The 9,016-nt window shown below is 34.4% G+C and overlaps 3 non-coding genes across 3 annotated transcripts; all 3 read right to left on the reverse strand.

Moving 5' to 3' along the window:
* Positions 1-4,329: 4,329 nt before the first annotated feature.
* LOC149419994 (5S ribosomal RNA) lies at positions 4,330-4,448 on the reverse strand. Its single transcript, XR_016302838.1, has one exon. It is a non-coding gene; the product is annotated as a 5S ribosomal RNA (ribosomal RNA).
* A 323-nt stretch (positions 4,449-4,771) lies between these two features.
* LOC149419995 (5S ribosomal RNA) lies at positions 4,772-4,890 on the reverse strand. Its single transcript, XR_016302839.1, has one exon. It is a non-coding gene; the product is annotated as a 5S ribosomal RNA (ribosomal RNA).
* A 323-nt stretch (positions 4,891-5,213) lies between these two features.
* On the reverse strand, positions 5,214-5,332 carry LOC149419996 (5S ribosomal RNA). The gene has a single exon (XR_016302840.1). It is a non-coding gene; the product is annotated as a 5S ribosomal RNA (ribosomal RNA).
* Positions 5,333-9,016: the final 3,684 nt, after the last annotated feature.

Here is a 9,016-nt window from a genome sequence, read left to right on the forward strand (position 1 = left end):
ACTAGTTATTATGAATCCTAGTTGTAATCCAGCTGTATTTATTATTTATTAAATATATTTGTACAACGCCTTTGAGGTGATTTTTAACGATAACGGCGCTACATAAATTAGCCAAATGTAATTATTATTATTTTTATAAGCAATAATTATTAGCCTGAAACACTCATCCACATTGAAAAATCTCCCGATAAAAGATACATGACGCCAAGATTTTTCAATGCGGATGAGTGTTTCAGGCTAATAATTATTGCTTATAAAAATAATTGTTACCCTTTGTGCTATGCATAAAAAATCTTGTTTACCAAAAAAATAATAATTAATATTTGACAATTTCAAGTATCTTCACCAAAAAATGTAGACAATTTGTCTCGACGCCATTTAGTGAGAGAGTTAGCACTTACAATGCCTTTCTCATATAAAATAAAGTTGGTTGTTTTCAGGTGAAAAAATGTAATAAGCAGTAATTGTTGAATGAAACACTAGTATATATTGAATTATTTCGCGGATAAGAGATAAGCCGCCATAGCTCAGTGGTCAGAGCTGTCGACCGGAAATCGAAAGGACACGGGTTCATGTCCCGTTGGCGTCATGTATCTTTTATCAGGAGATTTTTCAATGTGGATGAGTGTTTCAGGCTAATAATTATTGCTTATAAAAATAATTGTTACCCTTTGTGCTATGCATACAAAATCTTGTCTTAAACATTAGTTTACCAAAAAATAATAATTAGTTATTATTATTATTAATTTGTAAACATCGCACAAAGTTTAACTCGTAGCACCTGTGAAAGACGTTTTTTTCAACCTTTTATGTAACAAGTTATTTTTAGTTCATTGTATGTGTAATATAGGAATCCATCTAAGTCACCATCTTGTTCATTCATTCGCTCCGAACTGCAACTACTGGTTTTGTAGAAACGATCAGGAGGAATTTATAACACCAGAAGTGGATGTTCGGATGACCGCTTATAAAAATGTAAAAAGTTGTTATTGACAAAAAACACAAGTGGCCACTTTAAAGAAGAAAGACGACATTGAATCAGGCGGAAAAAATACAAGATGGCATCGTTTTAAAAAGGGGCCATTCATTTTAATCCACGTTTAAAACCGTGAAAGATGTTTAAGAATCCCTTTCACTTCAAAATTAATCATCTAACTTGTAATAAAGTGTGTATAACAATGATTAAAGCATTGATGCGGATTTCACGAGAAACTACTTTCTGTTCTCCTAATAATGCTTGTGGATTTTTAATTCATCCTCTTACTTATAATCGCGGTGTAAATATAACGCGGCGCAAATGTAATGCAGCGCGTAAGGTCAGAACAGTTATTAAATTGACTTATTACCATGACGTTTTATGGCTACACCGGCCTGAAACCAGGTTTAAGGCCGGCTTTACCATAGTATCTGGGCCGAAGGCTAGAATAAACTTCCTTCAGAACTAAGATCCATAACAAGTCCAACAGAATTCAAGTCGAAACTAAAAACTTACCTTTTTAAGCTGTCGTACCCTTAAATTAAATATACCATTTGTAACGTAGGATAAGTTGGAGCGCCAATGTAATGAAGGAACATTCCAATGTTTACATGTAATAGTGAGATCTTCAGGATCAAGTAGAGGGTACAAAATGGTAGAGCAAAGATCTCAATCTCAAGATTGTAGGGTTAATTTTCTGTCAAGTAAGGTGGGAAATCAGAAATAAAAAGAGTAAGTACTTAATCAAAATTATAATGAAACCATCAAAAGTACAACAACAAGGGAGTACAAATAATACCCATGTAACAATAGGAATAAAAGTAGGCACATACCAGATGGACTCCTGAACCAAACTAAGCTAACTTTACGTGGCCGAGAATCGAAGGAAAAACAACGGGTGGTGAACGAAAACTTGACTCTGGTAGAGGGGAACAGACCCGTGACGGAAGCCAGGACATCGTTCACTTAGTGGAGACGGGAGGGCGCAACTCCTTCAACGCCCGCCTGTAGAATCTTCAAGTCTACAGCACGTGGTAACCAACCAGACTCGTCTTACGGAGCCAGGACATCCTTCACTTAGTGGAGACAGGAGGGCGCAACTCCTTCAACGCGCGCCTGTAGGATCTTCAAGTCCGCAGCACGTGGTAACCAACCAGACTCGTCTTACGGACTTCGGGAACAGCAATCCGTCACTTCGTGGAGACAGGAGGGCGCAACTCTTTCAACGTGCGCCTGTAGGATCTTCAAGTCCGCAGCACGTGGTAACCAACCAGACTAGTCTTACGGACTTCGGGAACAGCAATCCGTCACTTCGCGACGCGGGGATAAACAGCCATAAACTTCTAGCCACAGCTAGGACCAATCTATTTACGGTTTCAAGTCCGAAACACGAGAACTACAAACATGACCACCGGCCAACACTGAATAAAAAAGCGGGGTTCCATAACCTCCACTAAAAATAATAACCAACACGAACTATTCGTGTTAGGAAAAACACCCGCGCCCTTTTTAAAAGATAACAATAACTTCTAATCACACGATTAACTCAGATTAAAACACCTTAAATGGCGAGTGACTCCTGTCACCGTCCAGCTGCCCAAGCTGACCGGGGAGGAAGTGCCCATAAACAAAAACCTCTCTTCTTCCTTAAAAAATATTTCCAAACTTCAAAAAAAAAAACCATAGACAAAATAACCCCGATTAGGCAGGAACTACACTTCTCACAAAATATTTATGTGACAATTTCCTAAGAGAAAGTCCAGATATATTCAATTTTCCAATAATAAACAATTATATAATGTTAATTAAGTGTTAATCTCAAGTGACCTACCAGGTAAGTAGTGTACTGTATATTATCTCCATAAATAGTTAAGTAATAACATAGATCACTGTAGAGATGTATTATAAGTTTGTACATCGCCCTTAAGGTGATTTTGCACAAAAACGGCGCTATACAAATCATCCAATTATTATTATTATTAAAGTAAGAATAAGAATCAAATCAGAATGACGGATTATGAATTAAAAATGAATAAAACTAGACAGCACCACATAATACTCGTATATTTGTATACATCATATTTGCAGTAGAATTTACCCCATGCTCACATGAGAATATATCGTCGATGTGAATCCATCATGAGTAAGTCATATTTGACGACATTTCTGGAGAGGCAACTAACTGCTTTTTATATAACGTATACTGCAAAATTATGTTAATCACGGTTTTAGCGTTTTTAAATGTTCACTGAATTAATTCACTTTAATATTTTCGTTTTTTCTGCCCATTGTAATAACTGTCTTTGTGATAAACAGTTCTGATGATTGATTTCACGTTTTTGGAGCAAGCTGGAGAAAATATTGCAATCGTAGTGGCATAGATTTCTATACATTTTCTACCGATGAAGCATTATTACTGCCGTTGAATGAAATTTCAAGATAACTTACCTAACCAAACCTTACATTATTTGGTGATGTATTGATGAATTACCTGTTGAAATTGCAGCAATGCTGGACAATTTGGTAAATTAACGGTTGTCCGTAAAAAATCACGGGAAATTATGGGATTTGTGAAACTGAAGGTTTATGTAAAGGACACATCAATGAGCGACAAAAAATATTTACATCAGCTAGGTAGGTATTCTTCAATAGCGACATTTTTTTTTCTCTCCACACAAACATTATTATTTCACGTTACGCACATAATCATATACAATTGAAATAAGTATGTTTGATAGGTACCTACTACCTAGGTAATTTTTCGCTAGTCTAAATTTTTGACAAAATCAGTTCCAATTTTTAAAATGACATTTTAATTCAAAACCAGATGATCACTCTTAGATATACACACAACCGAAACTAGTATGTTTGACGATTGATGTTTATCGAGAAAGCCAATCTCGTGTATTTAGTATCGATGGTAAAAGTTTGAAGGTTTGAGTCACTTTTTGAAGTGAAACTTCTTTACCCGCGTCATGCAATTTCGAGGACCGGAGTAAAACGAACTCATGACCGAAACGAAAATGCGGGACCGATTAAAGTTCATTTGATCTAGTCAAAGTTTTGAAGTAAAATATAAATGCTTCTTAGCTCATCTCGACAACTGGCGTTGGTGGTGTAATGGTCAGCGTAGTTGCTTTCCAAGCAGTTGATCCGAGTTCGATTCTCGGCCATCGCACATTATTTTTTTGTTTTTAACGCCTTTTTTTTTTTCAATGGTTGACCATAATATCAATCCACTAAGTAATATTTTAGGCCTGTAGCATACTTGAAAAGTTAAAGAATGATATAAAATTTTTTATGATGTTAACGATAAAAAAATTAAAAAAAACATAAAATTACCATAAAAAATGGGCCAACGGCACGCGGTGTTCCCAAGCGGTCACCCATCCAAGTACTGACCGCGCCCAATGTTGCTTAACTTCGGTGATCGGACGAGAACCGGTGTGTTCAACATGGTATGGTCGTTGGCAAACGCTAAACAATATTAATTTCTATTCTACCTGCCAATAAATATATGAAAATTAGTATAAAAAAGCCCTAATAATACTGAAAACATTAGCAAGGTGTGTGCGACGTTGATAAAAATAATCATTACATACGCGCTTGAAAAAGATCGTAATTACATCCATAACTTTGCAGGAATTTTTTTTTTCAATGGTTGACCATAATATCAATCCACTAAGTAATATTTTAGGCCTGTAGCATACTTGAAAAGTTAAAGAATTTTATGATATTATTAATGATAGTAACGATAAAAAAAAAAAAAAAAACATGAAATTACCATAAAAAATGGGCCAACGGCACGCGGTGTTCCCAAGCGGTCACCCATCCAAGTACTGACCGCGCCCAATGTTGCTTAACTTCGGTGATCGGACGAGAACCGGTGTGTTCAACATGGTATGGTCGTTGGCAAACGCTAAACAATATTAATTTCTATTCTACCTGCCAATAAATATATGAAAATTAGTATAAAAAAGCCCTAATAATACTGAAAACATTAGCAAGGTGTGTGCGACGTTGATAAAAATAATCATTACATACGCGCTTGAAAAAGATCGTAATTACATCCATAACTTTGCAGGAATTTTTTTTTTCAATGGTTGACCATAATATCAATCCACTAAGTAATATTTTAGGCCTGTAGCATACTTGAAAAGTTAAAGAATTTTATGATATTATTAATGATAGTAACGATAAAAAAATAAAAAAAAACATGAAATTACCATAAAAAATGGGCCAACGGCACGCGGTGTTCCCAAGCGGTCACCCATCCAAGTACTGACCGCGCCCAATGTTGCTTAACTTCGGTGATCGGACGAGAACCGGTGTGTTCAACATGGTATGGTCGTTGGCAAACGCTAAACAATATTAATTTCTACTCTACCTGCCAATAAATATATGAAAATTAGTATAAAAAAGCCCTAATAATACTGAAAACATTAGCAAGGTGTATGCGACGTTGATAAAAATAATCATTACATACGCGCTTGAAAAAGATCGTAATTACATCCATAACTTTGCAGGAATTTTTTGAAGTGAAACTTCTTTACGCGCGTCATGCAATTTCGAGGACCGGAGTAAAACCGACTCATGACCGTGACGAAAAAACGGGATCATTTCGCTATAGGAGCCTAGCTAATATTATATACCTAGTTTAACTCACTCTCCTAACTCATCTTCGCTGTCTACAGGCAGAGCGCACGACTGTGGTCGTGAAGAACCGAGGTTCGATCCCCGCTTTAACTAATTTTTTTTTTCTTTTTTTATAACTTTTAATTTTTTTTATCACATGCTACTTATAAATATGTCAATAGACAGAAAAAAAGAGAGAATGAAATGAAAAGAGAGAGAGAGAAGAATACTAGAAGTTTCACTTCTGTCTTGCGTAGGCTTGACACACCCATTTTTTTATATTTTTTGTATAAAAATACACTTGATTTTGAGGGTACAAAAAATTTGAAATATGAAACCTTTTCGTTGGTAAAGGAGGCTAAGGAGAAATGCCACAGTTTCACGCAGGATCGAGTTACTCCGCTTCGAGGACGGGGGTTATCGTAACAAACTTCAAGTCCTTTGTAAGTCATGTCTCGTGACGTGCGTACAGCGTACAAGGGATTAACATAATATTTGTACAACACGTGTACTGGAATACAAACCACAATTTCACAGAATAAGTAGTTACCTAAACAGTAGGTACACACACTCGTAGGAACCGCTACCTGATATACGAGTATATACCGCATTAACTACCTACCTCCAACTAACTACTTCCTTCCTACGAAAATACACAAATTACTTGTCCTGAATGGGATATTATAAATAACTTGTTTGCCAAAGTATATATTTATCTTAGTACTTACACCCTTGTAGAACTGTGTAGCAAACATTATTAAGTAAAATTTATACTCGTCATCAAACAATTAATCCAACGTCATATGGTTTTATCTGAAACCGCACAGCAGTCGAACAGTCCCAATTTTCCAAAGCCATTTTGCATCCTCAATTTGGTGAATATTATGAGGACAAACGAAGCGGGTCGGGTGAGGAGATGGTAGGAACTTGGTTATGAAGTACATACCTCGCTAATCAGATCAGATCAACAAAGATCGCTAAAGCTATTTTGAGCAAGTTTTCGATTTTAACCGAGTAGGTTTTGCTAATTTATTAAGAATCTCTTCAAAATTTTGGTAATACATTAAGTTCGGGATTACAGGCCGTTTCCTGATAAACTTTTAGTAAATTCCTAATTTATCGGAACATGTCTTCATGCACATGCATTTACCGTAATAATATTTAATGACGAATTGCTAAAATCTTAGGATTTTTATAACCATATGTTCCGACAGCGGGATAATACATTCCTCCTTTACTAAAAGTTTATCGGGAAACCTGTCAATTCATTTGTTAAGGTTTTATATCAGTTTTAAATATATATAAATAGAGAAGCCCATATTCAAGTTCCATGAAATTCTTATTCAAGTTATGTTACTATCTAAGTACTGAGAAACAACCTAGGATTGATGAAATAATAACAAAAATTGAATAGAACTTTCGCAGAACTTGAATTTTAACTTTTAAATTTGATGAATTGTTGTTTGTGAAATATCTCGTCTAAATAAAGTTTTCCGCTAGGAAAAATATAATACCTACACGTGTGTATTAACTTACGAAAAACCAAAATAAATTAAATAGAATTTTCATGTTTTAACAGCAACCTTTGGGTCCAGAGCAAAGATATATAGGTCGTTATACAAATATGGTATAAAAAAACAAGTATTTTGCATCAATGATAATGAAACACTCCGGATACACACATAGACATTCGGAGGTAATCAAATCATGTCTATTAACCTACTCAGTATTTTTAATAACATTATAATCGAATTAAACAAATCATCAACTCGAATTCTAGCCTCAAAATGTAGACAAGTTCCTACCTGGGAATGTGTAAATGACCACATATGTTTAGTCTACGCTTTCAAAGCATAGAATGTGGACATTCGACTCGTACATGTGACTGAATGCCCTGAGCTATTTTGAACAGATTCTACAAAATACCAGAGAGGAACATTAAATTTTATCTTCGGTAAAATCGTCCATAATCTAGTCAGCCCAGACGTAACGATGGACCATGAAATAGCCAATCATTAATAATTATTTAAATGTTTGTATTAATTAAGTAAGGACAGTTGGTCATTAAACAAAACACTGTGCGAGATAGCATCAAGCCGATACGATGTTACCTTCATTGGCTGACTTTAACTTTGAATATTAAAATAATTAAAATGCATATTAAATCAACGTGATATTATTCTCCTGCTCAAAATTTTAATAATTTTGTCGTTTACGGTTTTATGATTCGCTATCAAACAATCATATTTAAGAAATTATCAGAGTACACGTTAATTAAGACAACTCAATTACAGACAAGGGTGTTTGAACCGTCAAAATATATAACGAGAAGACGTCTTTTTAATTGTATCGCCCTTAGACTCTTTAATAATCATAGTCAACAAAGCAACATTTTCACCATTACCAAATTTTGTCTGTGTTGAGAAAAAAAAATCTAAATTTTCATCGTCGGGTTTTTAACCAATGATTTCTGGTTCTAGAGTCAAAAATATAACCGATCTGTTTGATCTTCAATTGATTAATTCTAATATTTATAAACCTAGCATAGTGGTTTATAAAAGTTAAATAAAATTGTCGTTTGAAGTGACCATATTTTTCACCAAAATGGCGCTTTAACACCAGTCAATTATTTTCAGATTCCAATAACTTTGGCAATTTTCTCATGGTATTCATTTTAAGTCCACCACTAAACAATATGCATGTATTATCATAGGTGTTTCAGGATTTAGAGGCTATCGTATAGTACCTATATGTGATTTGTAGATTATTTTATGCTGGACGTACAATTCATATATTTATCAAAAGTCTTAAGAGACGCAGAATTTCAATAAAGCAACTCTTTCTGTACATATGTCTGTGTGTATTAAGCTTGTGTTCATAATGAATAAAAATATAATAAAATACCTTCGTTAAACTTTTACAAAACAATTTTTTATTTACAATCGAAAGGTGTACACATTTTGTTTATCTTTTATGTGTGCAAAACATATGTTTCATTCATTCATTGAATAGACAGAATAGCCATAAAATAAATATAATCGATTTTCTCAATGTTCTTTTCCCCATTACAAGACTCCGAAATGTTTCTATAAATTAATATGTTTTGTATTCGGAACATTCGCTGGCGAAGCTCTTATACATTTCAATTATTATAACAGATATCCAATTTCCTTCATAAACTTACCTAGGTAGGTTCCCTCCATTGTTGGTTTGGTTTATTCGATTGTTTATTGAGTAGACAATCCCGCTCGTTTTATATCGACTTTTATCTTAAGATGGAAGCAATAAAATGAATCATTTCGGCTAATAAAAATTTACAGTAATCGTAAAAAACGTATTACAAAAGAAATACAGAATTTTGAGAAATAAAACTTTTGAGTTTTAATTTAAGTTATCAAATAACAT

This window comes from Hesperophylax consimilis, chromosome 11 (assembly GCF_061612785.1).
Source record: "Hesperophylax consimilis isolate HC1 chromosome 11, BYU_Hcon_1.0, whole genome shotgun sequence".
NCBI lineage: Eukaryota > Metazoa > Arthropoda > Insecta > Trichoptera > Limnephilidae > Hesperophylax > Hesperophylax consimilis.